Here is a 21,645-nt window from a genome sequence, read left to right as displayed (position 1 = left end):
TTTTTGAGCTTTAGAGGAGCTATTTTGTCAAGCATGGACACTAACTTTGCATTGTAACAATCAGTGAGGTCTTTAGTGGAGAGGTGGTCATTGGTGTCGAGGAGAAGTGAGCTTATCTGTTCTTCGAGGACTCCCAAGGGAACATGAGAGAAGTTTCTCAGCCATTTGGGGGGGTCTTGCAGAGGTGATTGGGAGATAGCAGGATGGTTGATATGAAATAGGATCATGTGGTGGTCTGACCAGTCGACGGGGAGTATGTGGTTGATAGTGATTGTGTTTCTTTGAGCAATGATGGCGTCCAATGTGGCTCCTTTGTAGTGTGTCTCCTCTGTGCAGCACTGGATTAAATTGTTATCACAGAGGAGACTGGATAGCGATTGGATTAGCAGATTGTTGGTCTCATTCCACCGTAGGTTCAGGTCGCCAAGAATTAGATTATTGGTATCACCGAGTGCACCCTGAGCTATCAGGTCAGATAGTTGTTCTCCGAATGCCGCGGTTTTACCTGGAGGATGATAGAGAAGGTGACAAAGTAAAGAACCATTATCTTTGGACTTGATATTGGATGAGAGACATTCAAATGTGTTGTAGTTGTATGAGTTTATTTCCGTGATGACCATGTTGTCCTTATGGATGATGGCAACCCCTCCCCCTCGCTGGTCTCTCCTGTCTTTGTTGATGAGGGAGAAGCCCAGGGGTACAAGCATGTCTAAGCTTGGTGGGGATAGCTCATTGAGCCAGGTCTCCGTGAGAAACGCAATGTCAATGTCATGCGAGGGGATGGCCTCTGCTAGTACAGTTGCATGTAGGAAGCCGACCTGCAGTTGATCAGTAAGCAGTTGGTGAAAAGCTCTTTGTTGCTGGCGGTCTTTTCTTTGGGCGCCCTGGGTATGGTGGTAAGGACGGGCGATCTCGGGGGTTTTGTGCAGGGAAGGTCTTTTAGGAGACCTGTGATCACCTCAATTTTTGATTTAGGGGAGTCAAAGGGGGGTGTGTTGTAAGAAGAGGCTAGAATGGCTGCTTCGTTGTCGGACATGGCTGCTTCTGTTCTAATGGGTCTTGAGGTCAGGGGGTTTGTATCGCTATTTGCGCAATTCTGAGCCCTAAAGGGAAGGACTGCGATTCTTGAGGCTTTTTGCGGCCAGGGTTCCGTGACCCTTCTTGGGGTTCTCTGAGGCTGAGTTTCAAGGGTTTCTGAGGGCCAGGAGGGGCTCTTGTGGCTATTGGTGTTGGCAGTGGGGGGAACCCAGGGAGGAGATTGGTGGGATCTGCATGCTTTACCTAGGTTGGAGAGGATTTCGGTTCGGCCCCGGGAGATCGCGTCTATCTGGTTTTCAAGTGACGCGAGTTGCTGCGCCATAGAGTCGTGGGAGGGGTTGAGGGCATCTAGGGATTCGTCTTGTGTGGTGTAGATCAGATTGAGGGAGTGTTGTCTCTTATTTATTGTGTAGGGCAGGTTGCCCCTTTTTGAAGTCAAGGGAGGGAGGTGGATTGGGACATGAGATGAATTTGAGTATCTGAGATCTGTGAGGGAACTAGTGAGGTTATGTATGTAAATGTATAGGCATTTATATAGCGCACTACTTACCCGTAGGGTCCCAAGGCGCTTCGACCGCTGCGAAACCCTTCCTGGCTTCCCTGAGAGATGGTCCCTTAATGGGTATCTCCAGGGTGAGACCAGGCATCCCCGGCGGTCTGGTGGGGCCGTTAGTGAAGATGAGGCAAGCTAATGCCCAGAGTTGCCGAGTGTGAACGCTGATCAGAGTGGGCACCGAGGCGAGAGAATTATCGAGTCCGCTGACCCTGGTCCAGAAACCTGCCGCGCTGGGAATCGAACCCTGGTCCCGGGCCGTCCTCTGCTCTCGGGTCTGCCGCCTCTAACCAGTGAGCCACACTACTTCACAGGTTAGGGGTCACTGTCAGCGGGGCTAGTTCATGAGGTTGTGGAGGGTGGGTCCAATAGGGGGGGAGGTTGTGTTTTCCATAGGGAGCTGTGGAATATGCTTGGATCGGAGAAATACCCCTTAGGATTTGACCTGTCTCCCCTGAATTTGCCCACTGCTTGTGTGTGGATGATTGTTTTAAGCTTACTACTCGTGGTCAAGACCTCCATTTTCAAGTCCTGAAAAGGTTAATTCCTGTGACGTGAGTTCTAGTGAGAACTTGCACGTGTATGTACTTTCCGGCATGGGAGAGAAGAGGGGCAGTCTATTTAAAGCACATCCTCTGTCTCTATGACACTTGACTTACTTTCTCCAATTGGGAGAAGCCTACTGCCTTGCCAGCTCTCTTGGAATTTCTTGGATTCTGCTTATCCATTTCAGATTTTCCAGCCTTGCGCTGAACGCGATATTTGCCCGCTGTGTCTACCGTAGGAGTTTCCTGCATCGCACTGTTAGTGCTCTGAGGGAGAAACATTAAATCCTTCAGGAATTTGTTCTCTGATCTAGAAAGAAGATCGATCTTATTTGCACCCCAGAGTTCAGCCCCGTATAAAGCTGCACTTACTCCTCTTGCTTTATAAATGTCCAGCACAGGGGCAATAGGTTTAAATGAAGAAGAGCGCTGCTCTTTGAGAAGTGCCCCAACGACCCTTTTGTGGCCCAACAACAATTTTTGGAGATGGGAGCTCCACTGCATGGAGTCAGACAGACGAATACCCAAATAATCAAATTCCTTGACTCTTTCCAAGGACACACAATTTAGTACTGGCGGACGGCCAAGCTTCCTCGGTGGATTCAATACCAAGTACTTAGTTTTATCGGTATTGATTTTTAGCCCCCTACTGGAACAAAAGGTCTGGAAGTTATCTAGGAGGATCTGTAGGCCCATGGGTGACTTTGAGATGAGGGGGGTATCATCGGCGAATAGGAGGGTGGGTATTTTCTTGCCCGCCAGGGACGGAGTGTCAGATGGTTTATTCAGAAGATGCTCCACCACTCCGTTCACATACAAGGAGAACAGAGTGGGGGCAAGAACGCATCCCTGGCGTACCCCCCTATTCACCGTAATTCTGGCGGTCTTTTGGCCCTTAGTACCCCACCTCACCTGGGCAAAGTTCCCCATATGCAACTTCATCAATAAGGACAAGATGTAATCCGGGATCCCCAGGTCAGCGAGTACCCCCCATAAGCGGTCTCGCGGCACCAGGTCAAAGGCAGTCTTTAAATCGATAAAGGCGAGATAAAGACTGCCCTTGCCTACAAGTACCACCTTCCAGTAAATAAGCATTAGTCTAAAGACCTGCTCAATGGTGCCCGTACCTGACCTAAAGCCTGCTTGAAACTCGGAGAGGATATTATTCTCAGCTTCCCATTGCAGCACTCTCCCTAAAATCACCTTACCGGCAACCTTCTGTGATGAATCTATGAGACTTATGGGGCGATAGTTTGCTGGGTCATCCCGACAGCCCTTTTTGAAAATCGGGACGACCTCGGCCCCCTTCCAAGAATCTGGAATCGCCGTAGCATGAAGGTTAGCGTTAAGCAAGGATGAGATAAGCCTCCCCCATTCTTTGGGATTAAGGCGAAGCAGGTCCCCGGGTATCCCGTCTGGGCCAGCTGCCTTGATGGGCACTAGAGATTTGATCACATCCTCCACCTCACTGGAAGTAAAGTAGCGGTCCAGGCTCTCCTCAGAAGTACCCGAAAAAGGTGGCTTGAACAGCTCAGGCCCCTTAGCAATGTGAGTGGAATAGAGGAGGGAGAAGTGATCAAACCACGTTTGCCCTGTGATGTTACACGTAATAAGGCTGCTATCCGGCCTATTCCTAGTCCTTATTAAATTCCAGAAGCCACAAGAGTCCCTCCCCACACTGGCTTTCAATAGGTCACACCAGAATTTGTCGTCCCAATCCCTCTTAGCCTCATGAATAGGGGATTTGTCTTGTGTGGTGTAGATCAGATTGAGGGAGTGTTGTTTCTTATTTATAGTGTAGGGCAGGTTGCCCCTTTTTGAAGTCAAGGGAGGGAGGTGGAATTTGAGTATCTGAGATCTGTGAGGGAACTAGTGAGGTTAGGGGTCACTGTCAGCGGGGCTAGTTCGTGAGGTTGTGGAGGGTGGGTCCAATAGGGGGGAGGTTGTGTTTTCCATAGGGAGCTGTGGAATATGCTTGGATCGGAGAAATGCCCCTTAGGATTTGACCTGTCTCCCCTGAATTTGCCCACTGCTTGTGTGTGGATGATTGTTTTAAGCTTACTACTCGTGGTCAAGACCTCCATTTTCAAGTCCTGAAAAGGTTAATTCCTGTGACGTGAGTTCTAGTGAGAACTTGCGCATGTATGTACTTTCCGGCATGGGAGAGAAGAGGCGCAGTCTATTTAAAGCACATCCTCTGTCTCTATGACACTTGACTTACTTTCTCCAATCGGGAGAAGCTTACTGCCTTGCCAGCTCTCTTGGAATTTCTTGGATTCTGCTTATCCATTTCAGATTTTCCAGCCTTGCGCTGAACGCGATATTTCCCCGCTGTGTCTACCGTCAGAGTTTCCTGCATCGCACTGTTAGCGCTGAAGACCTGCTCCAAAGAAAGTGACTGTCCCCAAATTCCGCAGAGCCAGGTGGGGTGGACACTCCTCTTCGGTAGCAGTGGCTAAATTATGGACCACTCTGCCTGTACATATTGCAGCTCTGGACTATTTCTTGGTGTTCCATAAGCAACTTAATTCTTTCTCTTCTGCGAGTTTAGTTCCTTTGTTTCCTCAGATGTTTCCTTACTTGCCCTAGAACTTTGACGCCTTCGAGTTTAATACGCTTTACACATTTCATTCCATCTCATTTTGTTTGATACCTCTTTAGATATTTTTAGAGATGGTCCTAGATCATCAGGCCAGACACCGAGACAGTCGTAGTTTTTCCATTCGCCACAGGTGAGTATATCAGTTTTGAAGGCATACAGTTTGAGGTGACTCCATGTCATCCACTGCTCAAAGGACTGGAGGCAATCGAAGTGTTTTGATGCTTTAATGTCCTTTGGGCTTTCCAATTTCAGAAGTATATCTGTATGTTATCTGCATAGTTATAGCAGGTGATGTAAAACTCCTTGATCAGATTTGGTAATGATTTCATGTAGATGATGAAAAGCATGGGTGAGATGATTGAACCTTGAGGGGCCCCTTCTTTATTGCTGTATGGTTCAGAAGAGAATGGGTATGTGGTTAATATTTGTTCTATTGTTTAGGTAGGATGTGATCGAAATGAGAGCTGTGCCCTCTATATTGTCTCCATTAAATCTATGGATGAGTGTATAAAGATCCACTGTGTCAAAGGCCGCTGAAAGCTCTTGGTTCTGGTCTTCTGTGTTTTTAAGGTCAACCCATCTGGAGATTAGGGCCGCTTCAGTGCCGCTCCTGGACGGAATTCAGTTTGGAAGTCAGAAAGTATGGAAGTGTCTTCACTGAATTGTGACATCTGAGCGAAGGCTGCTCTTTCTATAGGTTTGCCCACAAATGGTCTGTTTGCTAGACGTCTGTAGCTGTCACGGTCTTGATTGTCCAGCTTAGGTTTTTTGAGAGGGGGCATATGTATGCCTTCTGGAAAAGCCCCTGTCGTTAAGGAGTCGCTGATGAGTGTTCTTGCTGGGATGGCTGCGGAAGTTGATAGTAGGAAGTTTTTGAAGATTTGCAATGGACAAGGGTCAGAGGGGCAGCCGGCTGGTCTGCTTGCTTTGACAAGATCCAGAAGCAAAGTTTTGAAAGTTCTTTAACCCTTTCCGTGCTCCCGTTGGCCGAGGGGAGCACTACCTCGCTGGTGCTGCCGTCAGCCAACGGCCGATGGAGCCCCGCCCACCCTTTATAATAGTAACTGGCTCACACACCTCTAAATGTTGCTCTTCTGCCTTTTCTAAGAGCTCTAAATAGTACCCGTCAGTAATATTCAATTTACAGTACTTTTCAAAAGATGTAAGGCTTCATCAAAGACTTCTGGTTCACAAGGTAGGTCTGTGGTTCTAGGTGTAACATCCATTAAAACCTGTGGGGGCAACAGCAGCTAGTGTGAAGCTGTGTTCTAGATGGTGAGACCAGGGCCGGCTTTAGGACGGGGAGACCAGTGCAGCCGCACCGGGCGCTGACTTGGAGGGGGGACAGTGACTGTTCAGCTTTCAGGCAGGAATAAAAATGTCAAGATAACTCTTGTGATTAATGTTCCTGCTAGAGAAAGAGGGGAGTTCTGTCCAGTGGCAGTTTTGACTTGGAGCAAAGCAGCTCAGAGGGTTAATATGCCTGCTGCCAAGAACAGATCTGTATTTTATGTGGATAGCTGAGTGGACTAGTAAAGCCACCCTTTACCAGCACTTTAAAACAAATGAAATGTATGTGGGAAGAAGGGCTATGGAGAGATGAGGGGCACTTTAACCCGTCGGTAGTGAGGGAATCCGAGGAGGTGGTCATGGGGAGGGGGACGGTGCCAAAAAGATGTATTTATTTATTTATGCGTTTTTATATAGCGCGGACTTTACCCGAAGGCGTCAGAGCGCTTCACAATAGGAACAGTAATGATACATGAGGAGAAAATTACAAGTGAGCAAATTACAAAAGCAAACGTTAAGTTACATGAGGCAAAAGTGACAATTGTGAGCAAACAAAATGTTGTCACACCAGGCCCCACATGAGCTAAAGCCTGCCCTTTGCGAAACTGCCTGACGGTTTGTGGGGCGGTAGAGACTTGTTCTAGCGTTGAGCGACTGGCCCCACAGTGACGTGTGGCTCTTGGCAGCGATTATTCTGGCAATTACAGCAGAGTTGTTTCATCCACCTCAGCGCCGCCCTCTTCACGGGGACTTTGCTCGCTTTTAAGTTCCTCTTCCCTGAGCCCTCAGTTCTCGAACCCCTACCCATTTGTGAAACTGCGGAATTCCTGCCGGATCAAGTTACCCGGGCCCACCTGCCAACGATGGGAAACGAGATTGTTTATCTGATCCTAAAACATAGAAATTATAAACAAAAAAACAGCCCCTATGTTCGAGCCCATTGAAGGAAGGGCCTGAGAGGCCGCCAAAGAGGACCCTTTACAAGTGCAGGAAAAGTCAGCAGAGTGGGGGGAAGGGTGCAGTGGGACAGTAGGTAGGATAATAGGGAGAACGAATAGGGTGAACAACAAAAGGAGGAATAGAGCCAGTAAACGAGAACCAGGACTGAGAGCCTGAGAGGAAATAGGAGAACTAGCGGTGAGAGCAGTAAATGTAGGTAAAAATGCCGACAAACTACTTAAACCAGGATGACGTGTTCCCATATAGCGCTTCATCCCACAGTTTGCCGTTTCAGAGCACCTTAATGCAGTGTTTATTCTTATTCACTATACCGACCGGAGAAGGATGAAAGGCTGAGTTCGGCTTGTCAGCATTTGAACTGGTGACCACCAGCAGAGGTCAGCGGCATGGGTTTAACTCACCTGGCCATCTTACCCGTTAATAACAACTGACGAGTGAACAAAGACAAGAAATGTGAAAATGAAACATCATTGAGCAAGCGACTGGCAAAGGGAGGGAGAAACAAAGGATCAGGACCTTCCAAAAAACACGAAATCTGCTCTTGAAAATATTTTAAAATCAGACCCACGTTGTACTGTGTAAGAGAGCCCGGCCAACTAGAAGAAGTTTTGTGTGAGTCTTTCCCCACAAGGAATATGTTCATCAAAATGGCCCCTAACTGGTCATTTGCGGTGCAATTTTACAAATATATTGACTAAAAAGCGATAGAATGGATAGAGGTCTAAAGAGAAAATAATGAACTAGTCCACTTCTAATTTCTACCCGTGTACAAAGTAGCAATATTTCTCCAAAGTTAGAAAATAATGTTTGTATCCATAAAGAAGCTTTTTTGGCACGTACAAAAAAATCTGGATTCAAAGAAGGCCAACATTTGTGGCATAAGAGATGCAGTGCACCCATGAGTGTATGGCCAAACAAATTCATACAAAATCCTTCGCATAGAGGCACCCCAGTCTAAAATACAGTTTCAGTACACAATGCCCATTAATGTTTTTGATCTAGTCAAAACAGCATTTATATGCTCATATAGTGGCACAATCATAAAAAAATTACAATTTACACTCAATCAATCAATCAATTCAAACTTTATTTCGGCCAAATGTCCATAAAAGCACAAAATTAAAACAATATATAGAACTTTAACACAGTCTGAAAAAATACTTAATAGTACAGTCTGGGGAATGAAAGCTGCATGTTTACTAGTACATAAAAATGGCTAGTTGATGTGTGAATAAATACATCAAAACTAGACTACAAATAACCATAAAGTGCTTAGTAGTAGGCGATCAAAGTGCAACAAGATATGCATTCACTTGCACTCAAATCAGGTCATTTGAATAAGGTGGTGAAGACCTAAGGAAGGGTTGTTCCACTCTCTCACTGCTGCAGTATGGCCCAAAGGGACCCTTAGAACTAGTGAGATCTAGCAGGAACTGGCCAGAGGAAAGCAAGACGTGATCATGACCATGAAACCCAATCATCACTCCCAAGATGGATCCAGAAGAGTTCCAGATGGACAGATGGGCCTCTCCCAGGGACTTGGACAAAACTTGTTTCCAGACAGGAAGCCAATGAAGGCGTGAAAGACCTAAGCATAATATGGATCTGACTTCTGGTGTCTGCAACAAGTCAAGCAGCAGCATTCTGCACTAGTTGAAGCCTCTTGCAGGTTACTGTGGAAGGCTGAGGCAGGAAGAGTTAAGGTAGTCGAAACAAGACTGCGCTAAGGCGAGGATTACAGCAATATTGTATTCAGTGGCAATCTAGGGCAGGGGGTTTCATCTGGAGTTTAAGTGGCCGGAAGCAGATGTTGGCTAATGCTGGCTACTTTAAATATCTAACCCTCCAGGGGAAGGTCACCCAGTAGATGCCTCAACTGCTGACGACTATCAAAGGAGACTGCGAAGGGCTCTTGATCTCTGGCCAACTTAAAGGACTCCTTTTCTGTGTGGTGCTCCTACTAATAAGGAGCCCTGTTTTTGAAAGAACATTAGAGGCCTCCTCTGGTACACAAGACTTAGGACATTTGCCAGAGAGTATTAGGCTGATGAAGAAGGGGGGAGAATAGGCTTAGCGACAAAAGCTTGTAAATCAGTTGTATGTCATCGTTGTGTATGCAGCATTGCACTCCCATGATATGTAAGAGAGAGAGAGAACTTCTCAAAAGAGCCAGAATATGCCTCACAATGTCAGCCAGTCACGAGTGTTCACTGGTATACAACAGCCAGAGCTGCTGATAGTGATAAAAGACAGCTGAGGGGTTCATAGGCTGCTTGGGGTGCTTGAGGACTGCTATTCAGGGTGCAAGGAGTGCTACTGTTCATTTATTATAAAGGCGCGTGCCTGAGGAATTAGTGTTATCCACTATTGCAGGTACAGCTATGATGCTCATGTATGCCCTGAAAGAAAAGCGCAGATTCTCATTCAGTTTCTACCTCACACTCCCATGCAATGTGTGGATTCCATGCTAAGGTTCGAGATGAACTGTTCCCATGAGTAGCAGGGTCTGTACTGATTTGCATTTGGTGGGCCTCGGAGGCTGACTTAGAGTTTGGTGGACAGTTACCCTGTTGTAACCGCAACGGAGTACTCTGTTCGCCAAACTCATGGTCCATCCATCCCATTTAGAGTCGGACAATCTGCTCTGTCAGTGTAAAACTTCCTTTGATGGCCTGCTGCAATAGGATAGTAGGATGGCAGAAGTAAGCCATCCTACTATCTGCCCTATTTAGAGTGAATGGTCAGTTTTTACTCTCTGTCACTGCCATGTATGTCCTGGCAGCGAGGGATGGTAAAAAAACGAGAAATTACCCCTTCACCACAAGAGAAAATTGAAGTTTGTTTTTGAAAAATAAAAAACTTTGGAAAAGTTTGACGGGCAGCTGTTATGTTTACTGGCGCCATCCGTCAAATTTTTCCTACATTGACAGGGACCCCCAAGATGGTGGTTCCTGCGAGTGAGTGTATTGAGATGTCTGCATGGCTGGCAGACAACTCTAAATTTGGCGGGCGGTGTTAAGGCTGTAAAGTCCTCCGCCACCCTGTCTGCCCTTACTCCGTCTGTGAAATCCTAAATCCGGCCTGCGTCTAAACTGGAACAGTGGGTGAAAAACAACGTTTTGGAATGCAACCCTGAGGGATGGCTAGTGGTTAGACAATTTGCAAGTATTCGCCACATCATCTTTTGGATGTTTGATGGCCAGTAGTATGCCTTGATACCTGAGACTGGTGCAACTTTCCAAGCCTCCTAAGGGCAATGTTTGTGAATTCTAAAAATACATACTTTTTCATCCATTCAAGGAGTACCTCCATTGGTACAGATTTGCTACTTTTAGTCTCTAAGGGGAATATTTGCAAGGAAGTGGTACAATGCAAAGCAGCAAGCAAAGTTTTTGTGTTGCTTTGTGTCCCCTGAAGAGAGCAGAACTGCAAAAGATCGTCAAAGAAATGGCAGAATTCAGCTCTCTCCATGCGCAGGTGTACTTTGGACTGGCTAGCAACAACGTGGGCACCCTTGTGCCACAGTGCAAAGGTGTCTGCATGTTGTTATGTTATGTTATTAAATTTGTATAGCGTGCAAATGCCGCAGCCAAGAGGCGTCCCGGCGCTTTTGGAGATAAAAGACACAACACAACATGATGACCAAAACACAGGGCTATACAGCGGAGAACAGATGGGTTTTTAATTGTTTCCTAAAATGAAACAAATCGTGGATGGAACGAAGTGAAGCAGGCAAAGAGTTCCACAGCGTAGCCGCCATCACCGAGAAAGAGCGTCCACCCATTCTGGACTTTTTAAAACGAGGAACAATGGCCAGATTAGACCCTGCAGACCGAAGAGCTCTTAAGGGGACATAGTGGCGGATGGTCTGAGTAAGAATAGGAGGGGAGGCCACGTTGAGAATTTTAAAAGTGAGGCACAAAGCCTTAAACTTAATTCTTTGGCCCACTGGGAGCCAGTGAAGGTCATAGATAGTGCTACGAGCCGAAACAAATTTAGGGAGGCCGACCAGCATCCTAGCCGCCGAATTTTGTATCCGCTGAAGACGGGCAAGCTCAGCTTGATTGACACCCAGAAACAGAGAGCTGGCGTAGTCCAATCTGGTCAACACCAGAGCTTGTACTATAATCTGCCTGGTGTCCGCGTCAAGTCAGGATAGTTTTTGTGCAAGTAAGGAGTACCTTCTTGCACTTAAACTAATCTTGGAGGCTTTTTTCTCTGAATGCGTGCTGCACAGAGGGAATAACGAGGAGAAATAAAGATAGTTCCTCTCGTTCAGCCAGCCTCAGGCAGGTGCACCATTTTTGTAAAAACCCATGTTTACAACTCTTTGTAAATATGGATTTGCGTAAAAATCCATGGGTGGATGCACTGGAATGCCCATTCATCACCCATGGAACGCCTACCAGACGCAAAGTAGCACGAATGCACTGCGTTGCGTTACTTTGCCTCACAATTCCAACAAATCGCCATTGCGTGTGCTTGTAAATGTCAAAAAGGACTTCGGTCAGGGCTGTCAGAAAGGTGATGGAACCCAACACAAAATCTTTGTAAATCTGAGCCTAGATATATTTAAGTTCCTGATAAAAAAAATGGAACCATATAAAACCTCTAAGTGAAATCAGTATTACAATAAAAAGTACACAGACATAGCAGACCTCGACTCAGGGCCCCACACCCAAGTACCAAGTCAGAAATGCATTTATTTGGGGGGGTGGGGTGTCACACCCCAAACAACCTTCTTTGAAACTACGCCTCATATGGACTGTATATTTAGCACCACTGCCATGCATACCGGTAACCAAATCACCCTGGTACTTAAAGGATTATTGTCATGATAGAATCTACAGTGCCCAGATGGGTAAAACATCACTGCAGTGCAAGTGTCTACATTGCCGTGGACTGTATAGCAAAACTTATAGTCATCCCAGATCACTGGAAGCACTCTCCAAATCATACTCTCAACTTCAATTCCCATTTCCTCCCTCCACTGTACTCCTTACTGTCCTGCTCAAGGTGGGTTGAGCTAGGATTGTCAGGCTGGCACTGCCAGAGCCCTTCTTGGAAGGCTACTGCAGTCTGCACCACCCAAACCCTGCCAGCGCTGCCATTGACCGTACCAACATAACACCTAAGCATCGACATCCTACAAGTTTGACAATTCAGCCGATTTCTGGCCATACAAAGCTATAATAATGGCACGAGAGGCTGGTTTTATTAGTTTTCAGTGTATATTGACCTAATAAATACGGTGTTGCGCTCATCTAATAATTAACAAAGACAACGCCACCATGTGGTGGGCTGTCACTAGAGCCAGTGCTGACAATTAAGTGCTGGTGCAGCGGACCGGAAAATTAAGCCATGAATTACGCAAGATGCAAACCTTTCATTTCACGTTATATTTTAGCAAGAAATGAGCCCTCACATAAATATTAGGCACAAGGATACATTAAAACAAAAGCCTTGCACACATCAGCCACTCACTATCTGTTGCTCCCATTCGTTCACAGTACATTTTCACCCTGAATCGCATGTGCGCTGTAAATGTTTACCTCGAATGGCGCATTATTACAGGAAGTGGTGCAATGTTGCAATTTCGGGAATTTCGTATAACAGGAGTAGCATGAAATTCTTGAAACTACTTGGGTGTAATTTATATTTCCCCCAGGCCTACTGTCCACCATCGACTGGGCTAAATACAAGCTGCTTTGTATGCTTCTGCAGAGATAGGCAAAAGCTATGTTTACTCTGCAATACTTTAATTTTCGCTATTGCAGGTATCCTGAGTGGGCCTTCATTTTCATCCTACCACTCGAGGCACCAGCGTAAACGTCTTCGCCTACATGCTCATGAGCTACAGCACTATTGAAGTTAACCAGCCCCTTGGTGTTCCAGACTGGAAGAGCAATTTACTTGTAAAAAGGCGCCACTTAGATTCAGTGAAGCAATTGAGCTGCTCAGCTGCTGCCGGCCCTGTTAGAGGGCTGCAGCTTGAACGGGGCAAAGGACATTTTCATTCTGGCTCATAGTAATAATAATAATAATCCATATTTGTATAGTGCAAACATATCACCTCTTAACCCCTTCACCGTGGTGCGAATTCCGCCGCAGTGCGAGGTGGGCGGGGTTGGGCGTGGCGCTGCGGTACTCATGACGGCTCCCGGCTGTCATAAATAACGGTTGGCGGACGGCCGGGAGCCGTCAGAACTCTGCCCACTGATTAATTCTCCCGCACAGGCGGTGAATTAACAGCGCATGGGCGGAGCGGCAACGTTCTGACGGTTCCCGGCCGTCATGAACACACGCCTACCGCGACTCATGACAGCCGGGAGCCGTCATGAGCACCAAAAAGGTTAAGGTTTCAAGGCGCTGGGGGATGTTAGGGAGATTGAGTGAGCTGTTGCCCAGAGTCACATGATGCCAAGCTGAGCTGCCGCCGGCGATCGAACCGTGAGGCCCGCGCTCCAGAGTCAGACGCTCTGGCCACAGCGCCACATCTCTCTCACAGTAGCATAAACAGCCCTGAAATTAGCCCTCAACCCTGTGACCCTACAGGGAAATGTTAAAGCGTCCTGGAAAATATCAAAGTGTCCAGAAACCTGGAGGAGTCATACCTCTTAGTTGGTCAAGCTATCCCAGCAGTTATACCACTTCTTTCATTGCAGGGATGAACCTACTGGAAATCATCGTCAACAACAGCAAATTCAGTCACCACCAACCTCTACTGCCTCTGTTGCCTCAAAACACCTCTGATTCCCCATCTCACACCATTATTGGTGGTGGGAGAGTCTCCTATATTCTGCCAGCTGGAAGTTGATTATGATGGATTACTGGTTCATTTAGTTAACCTGCAAGGGACCCTCCCCGTCTCACCCTTTGCATTACCCACCCTCCACCAGAACATACACTCCAGCACACATCTTGATTTTGGAGGCAGAAATCCATGCCCATCTGAACAAAGGCACTATAGACAGAAAGCATCTGGAAGAAAGGGGAGCTAGATTCTACACCCTACACTTATTGGTTTCCAAGAGGAACAGAGGGCTGAGGCTAATCCTGGATGTCTGCCGTCTGAATTGTCCATTCAGCATGACAGGTCCTAGGTGCTGTTCCTGAACATACTGGCCCTGAAAGCAGGAGATTCTTTGTTGTCCCTGGATCTCGATTACACTTGTTTCCATCGTTCAATTCTTCCTGCCTACAGACATAATCCCTGCCCCCTGATATACCTCCGTAAAAAATTGTTGTCCAGAGAATTTCATTTTTTATTTGTGTTTTTGGATTATTAGAGAAATGATTTAGTTTGGGTGGACATTACTGATTCGGGCCCAATTTTTCTGGACGACAACGGCGGGTGTGTTGCAATGTTGATGTAATATTTCAGGAACCATGAGACCTAGATACTTCATTTTGGTGTCAAAACATAGGTTTTGGGGATCAAGTAGTCTTATAGAGACAGAAAATAACTCCTCAGAGCAACCTTTCTGCCATTTTCCAAAATGGTGGCTATATTAGAGGAAGAAGAGACAAATATAAAAATGAAACAAATAATAATGCTTCTTCAATTCAATCAAGCTTTATCCGATTAAAAAGATAATCATAAAAGCACATTAGACATACAGAACAATAAGGGGCAAAAAGCTCATGTTACTAGTAGATAAAAGAAAAAGCACAGAATTATAGAATACATTTTACAATACAATTTCTTACATAAGAATAGTCTTTCTGCAATTAAAAATAGACTTTAAAATCAATCTAACAGATAAGGTTATGAGCTCTTCCCCCAAAGATTGCATGACTAGGAAATAATGCTTCTTAATCCTTATATGTACACACCAAACAATAAATATGATCTGAATATGAAAAAAACAAAATATTTATCACTCTTGTTTTCGACACATTATCATAGTTCACTTTATTAATTGTTTCAGCAATCGCTTGTGGTACATTTGCAGAATTTTGTACATCTGAGAAGAGCATATCGACAGGTACATCTATTTGTAGCACGGGCTTTGCAAAGTACATGTAAGTGTAAGTTCTGTGGGTAGAGGCTTTAGGCATTTCGTAGGTTTTTGAACTCCACCAATATCTTCCCAACCAAAGTCACATGGATATTTCTATAAATATGCATGATCCAAAACATATGCACATCTTCTGATCAAGTAGAATGCCCTTTTAATGCATCCACAAACAGATATGATGTCGGTGGAAGGTCACTGAGCGTGCCTGATCTCTTGAACTCACTGTACCGAAGATCGTCAAATGTGTGACAGTCAGAACTTGTTTTCCACACACGCACAAGGTATTTTTCTACGTCTTTAAAGTCACATTCTTCTTCTGTCTCATCAAATCCTTTTAGAAACTTCACAGGTTTAGCAGTTAAAGCTCCAAGCTTTGTTTCAATTTGCTCACAGTGTGATCACCTGTAAGAATATATGCCTTGATAAAAACACTGGGCCTCTCTGGGTCCAGTTTCATATACAGAATATGAAGCAGGATTAGGTGTCTTTTCTTGCCTGTTTCATATTGTAGCCATACCTCTGACAATCCTTGACTTATGAACATTGCAGCACACCTAAGTAGCACAATAATAACATCTGTGTCATTTGGCAGTACAGTGACTCGATTGGAACCATCTTGAACAGCCCACTCAACATGTGGCACAACATGAAGATCAGCTCCCTCAAATTTGCTGTAAAGTTCTTGAACAATATCGCCCATACCTTTTGAATATATTTCTGCAGACACCAACTCCTCATTGACTATTATTCCACCTGCAATAATTGGAAATTCAGTGTCCACTGAAGCTTCATCAATGTTTATGGCGAGTTAGCATCTCCAAGTTCATTTTGTTCAATGTTGATGAAAAAAATGAATCAAGTTGCACAGATATAGGTGTAACATTTTTGATGCAGGCAAGGTCAATTGTTCCACTTGTAGACATTCACCTGATTCTTTCTCATATCTCGCTCCCAGACTTTGGAATGTACTTTCTCTTAGTTTGTGGTGCAGCACTTTTGAATCCTGTTTTAGGCAAACTCTTCAGACCCTGATTTTTGACTCCTGCCTAGTAGGCTAATTGGTCCTGATCTCTTTTTAGGCTTTCTCTTCCTTGAGCTCTCTACTAGCGCTGGGACTCCTCTTCGGAGGCAGCTGTGCTCTCTAGAAATGCTGTGAATTGAATTGAATTCTCTCACATTCTTTGACAGATAGTTCAAGATAACTGTCAAAGGCAATGTTCAATTCTTGCAAGGTGCTCACTGACTTTGGTATCTGTAGAACAGTCTGAACAACCTCTCCAAATTTTAGCATGGATGAAATCTTGACCATTCGCAATTGTGACATATAGTCCACAACAACAGCAGTTTTCAATGATCACACCTTCTCAAATTGAAATTCGTCAGGTGAAAATTGTGTCTGAGCTCTTGTATGAGCTTGTGCTTCACTGGTTTGGTTGCAGTATCTCAATCAAATAATATGCTTGTTGTAAAAAGATCATGCAATAGAATGTCCTCGATAAATTCAATCCTTTCTTTTGCTACATCCATTTCTCTATGTGCTTGCGATAGTTGTTTTTTTGTAACCTGTTTTGTAGAGGCTGGTTGGACACAACTCTTACTATGGCAATTAAAATGTGGAAGTTTAGCTTTAGAGATTATGTCAAACAGCTTATTCTGTTTCAAGACAAATCTCTTCTACTTCAGTTCTGCATATAGTTTCAATCCATGTTGCAGGATATCTAGTAGACGTGTCTTCATATTGTTATCCACATATTGTTTGGTCATGAAGTTGTGTAGTCTGACAGGCTCAATCACTTCAGAGGGGTTTCAATGCGGCTGCATGAAATGAAGAAGGCTGTCAACATGTGTATTAAATATTTCCCCTCTCTTTACCACAAGTTTGTAATGAGTAACAGTTTCACGATGGCCCATTCATTTTGAATTTGTCATCTCTCTGAAAATATTGCAAATTGAAAGTACTTCATGGTAAACTAACTGCCATTGAGCAACATATTCACTTTTACGTATCTGACCAACAATTCCCTTGGAGCTTTTCTGTAATCTCTGGATTGTCAGTTCCAGTTTCATATCTGAAGCCACAGCATTGAACCTTACCCCTCTGTCTTTCTTCATAAAATGTCTTTAGAATAATTTTCTGTAGAGGAATAGATTTTTCAACTCTAGCTTCTTCACTCTTTCCAAATACTAGGACCAATATCTCGGGTAGTTTGTGCAATCAAATTAGCGAAACACAGTAATCAGTGGCTCCACAGTCTTCATGTGCAGCTCCCAATCACCGTCCCGATTAGCATGTGCCAAGTTTGTCACTACAGCTATCATGTGTAAAACGTTTCCCCAGTTCTTGCATAGTTCTGAATTGTCTTCACATTCTTTTACAAACTCTATAAACCTGGTTTTCAGGTTTTCGAATTTTGAACTGTATATTGAACATTGCCTGGCTTTGAATGATGTCTTTTGAATGAAGTGTGCTCTGTGCCTTGTTCACTTCTGAGGTAAGATATGCAAAACCTAATTTGTCATTCTTGTTCCAGAAAGTATTCCATGCAATGTTTCTATAGCCTCAGATATGATGAGTATACCTTGTAATGAACGAACATAATGAGTTTCACTCAATACTGACTGGACAATTTTGCTTCAAAAGATTTCAGCCTCAAAAAGTGTATCGTCTATGCCACATCCTCTTAGATAACTTCCTGCGCAACTTTGTCAGGTGCAAAACACCCATCATTGGAAATAGATCATCAAATTCTTCTGGATTGCTCAAAAAATGTCAGCTACAATAGGAAAACAACTTCTTTGCAAACAATTGGCAGGATAGGCTGCTCTTCAAGCTGAGAATGCACATTTTGGACGTTTTTTAGAGCTGTATATACTGTTTCGTAGTTTGTGACTGGAGATGGTATTACTGGTAAAAACCCAACCTTCTTCAGAAGGACGGCATTCTGGGAGATCAAGGCATGATTTCCAACCCACGTAGAAAATGGCTTTTGTTCACCCTTCTGTCCGTAGCGAAAAGCAATATGATAAATTCAGTTAAATCTGCTTGGCAAACTACAACATCAGGTAGAAGATCCATGTCCTCAGCACATTGAAACTTTCTGGTAGACTAGGTCTTATTGATGACTTGTAGTGATTTTGCACACATTGGGAAGACAGTTGTGTTATAATTTTGCAACTTCATTTGTTTTCCAGAAACTACTTCATTGGTACAGTCTTGAAAAAGCACCATGTCACTATCATGTGTGCTGGCTGTTCCAGACAAAGAAGAACTGTCTTCAAAATCAAAATGACCAAGTGTAGCAATTGTAAATCCTTTCCTGATAAAATGATTTGGAATTGGTATGCTGTTGGATTCACAAGATTTTACAGCATAAGCGGCTAACAATTTCCTGCTCCGTACCATGTCATTATAACTTGTTGATACACCAATCCTATTCATTGAAGTGATTAGCTTTCTACTTTTGCACTTGTCATAGATTGCGAGGGCAGTCATCATGTGTAACTGAGTTTTCTTTTTGCTGTGATGTAATTCATAGAACATTATTTGGAAAAGAAAGTACATTTGCACAGCATAAGGCTGTCGGTTCATGGGATTGTCTTCCAGGTCTTCGCTTATATCTTCAAAGCCATCATAAATGCTGCCTGCTTCTGTCCAAACTCAAGAACTTTATTTAGTTTGTAACAGTTTTGCTTTTCTGATATTAAACAATGATGTGAAAAATGTAAGACAACATCAAGCATTCTTGTTGACTCCCATGATTTGCAGAGCTCTGGGGCACCACACAATTTGCCATTAAGTCCAAAATCTAAATCTTTTAGGACATTTTCTTAAAATGGATCCTGCTGATTTTACTGCATCATATGGTCTTCTTTTGTCAGCAAGAACTTCAGAAGTCAAATCAGTAAAGAACACCATAAGTGGTCTGTCATTGTACATTCTCACCAGAAAAATTGTAATGTTATTATTATCCATCAATACAGTTTTATCAATGTTGACCATTATTTGTTTGATCTCTCAGTGTGAACCCGTAGTCAGCACTCAAGAGTGGCTTTAAAACTTCATTTGCTTTTTCAAAGAGTACAAACTTATCTGAAGGCTGGCAGTTACGTTGCTGCTGAGAGCTCATAGTACATTCATATTTTCAAAAGTATGCACAAATGCAGTTTGAGTGGGCATACAAATCCGCTGCAAATACATTCACCTTGCTGTTTAGATCAGCTACTCGGCTGAAAATTTCACCTTTGAAGAAACTAGCTGCAGATAAAAACATGTTTGCCCTTTGAGTCTCACATACTTTAGACTTTGTACTTTTGTCAATCCCTTTGGCCCTTGCTATGGCTGAACCACAGATAACACACTGAAGATCCTGGGGCAAATTTACAAGCCCCTTGGGCCAATTTTGTGTCATTTTTAACATGGGAAAAATGACGCAAAATTGGCGCAAGGCGCTTGTAAATCTGCTCCCCTCTGTTTTCTGATCGGTTGTTGGAGGTGGATGAGGGGCAGCCATCATTCTTCTAAGTGGGTGGTCATTGGGTTTAGTTGTCGTCGCTTTCTCAGAAGACTTCGATTCTTGGTGTGATTCACAATTTTTTTTCCAGGCTTTTTTCCATTGTATACAACTTGCAGCACATGTAGTTACAATGATAAAATATTTCATCCTATTCACCCATCAGTTTTAATCTTTTGTGAACTTCGTCTTGATGTATTTTTGCAGCATCTCAAGCTCTCTTCTGTCCAGCCACAGTTAATGTTAGCTTTTCTTTCAGATGAACTTAGCATATGACACATTTTTCTTTGTTGAAGGAGTCCTCAGATTTTATAGTTAGCAACACTCTGTCAGGAGGTAAAGATCCTCTGCTACCACCGGCTATGCTCATGTTTACAAAATCAATGGAATATCTGAAACGAAAACAATATTAAAATAAATTACTAATATGATGGCTAAAACACATCATTATAGAGCCGCCATTTTGGAAAATGGTGGAAGAGTTGCTCTGAGGAGTATTTTCTGTCTCTATAAGACTACTTGATCCCCAAAACCTATGTTTTGGCACCAATATGAAGTATATTGGTCTTATAGTTTCTGAAATATTTCATCATCACTGCAACACATCCGCCATTTTTTAAAATGTAGTCCAGATTTTTTTTCCCTGGATTAGCAATTTCTGCCTAAGCTGAATTACTTCTCCACTTATACAAAAACACATATCAAAGGGGGGCGGAGCTAGCCGGCAAGCGTAATGGCCGCTTAATCCCGCAGCTCCGCCGTGCACGAACCAAACTATCCTTCTACATCCTATCCCAGCGATGTCCAAAAGACCGGCCCCGGCTCTTGCAGCCTGCCCGGGGTGTGAGGAACGGGCGGACGACCCGGCGGAGGCGAGAGAGCAAGACCGCGGCAGGACGAGAGAGTGCAGAGCCTCGGTGGCGCAGGGCCGCGGGGCCACGGGCTAGATTTCTGGAGCGCCCGGGCGGCGTGACAAGACGTGCGGCAGTGGTCGTAGAGAGGTAGCGGTCCAGCGGCTCCTCCCCCCTCCCGAGGGCGGAGAGTTTACCGACGGTGTGTCGGGGGTTGACGGCCCCCCCCACGCCCCCCGCAGCTCTACGTCACGGAGCGTGACCTGGAGAATTCCCCCCCCCTCCTCCGAGAGCATTGATAGGGGGCGAAGGAGTGCTACGGCCCCCCCCCCCCCGTTGACGAGTGCCTGACATTGGAAGACCCTGGGGCCTCAAAACGGCGCACATTTGGGGGTAGGCGAGCTCGGGAGCTCCTACCCTAAACAACCTGCGCGAGGTGCGGGACTGCCCCATGGAAAATCTTCGCGCCCTTTATACACTCGGCGCCTTCTGGGCTGGAGGTGCGGAGCGCCTTTGGGGAGGCTACCGCAGTCGCTCCTGAGGGGGAAAGTACCTACTGGCCCCCATGAGGCCGTCCTCTTGATCGGCGGAGACCTCGCCCCTCCCGACTCTCCCGACAGAGTTGCATCTGGCTTGATCCTTCCTCCGGCGGTCTGCGCCCTGATACCGACGGCCAGCAATACTGCAGGACCCCAGTCGGAGGGTGGTTCGAGGTGCGGAGCAGACTGCATGTGCCTACGCCTAGTGAAAATCCGCCCTGTGGCCTACCCCGGCGACCCTGCATTTTTGTGTGGCCTTAAGGAGCGAGGGGTGGAATAATGGGAAAGGGGGACAGGACTCAAAGTAAACTCCCCTTCTTGCAAAAGCGATTATTACAGCAAAGCCCGACGGCGGGGGGCGCCTCGACGGAGCGATCGGAGGAGGCTCCGAGCGTGGACTCAGACTTAAAGACTATGCTACTCTCCATGGAGCAGGGCATCCAGGCCAGTATCTCGGCCCTGGGGTCCAAGATTAATGCGATGTCCTACAGAATGGATCGAATGGTGGAGAGGCTGGACAAGCATGCTGAGAGGCACGATATGGCCGAACGCAGAATGACGGAGGTGGAGGAGGCACAGACCGATCTGGACACGGCGCAGAAAAAGATGGAACGGATGATGTGGACATTGCAGGATAAAACCGAGGATTTGGAAGCGCGTTCTCGGCGCTGTAACTTACGCATCACGGGCCTTCCGAAGTCTACGGCGACGGGCCCTATGGAGCGCTTTGTGGAA

Source organism: Lissotriton helveticus, chromosome 7, assembly GCF_964261635.1.
Source record: "Lissotriton helveticus chromosome 7, aLisHel1.1, whole genome shotgun sequence".
In the NCBI taxonomy this organism is placed as follows: domain Eukaryota; kingdom Metazoa; phylum Chordata; class Amphibia; order Caudata; family Salamandridae; genus Lissotriton; species Lissotriton helveticus.
Note: the sequence above shows the minus strand (reverse complement) of the source record.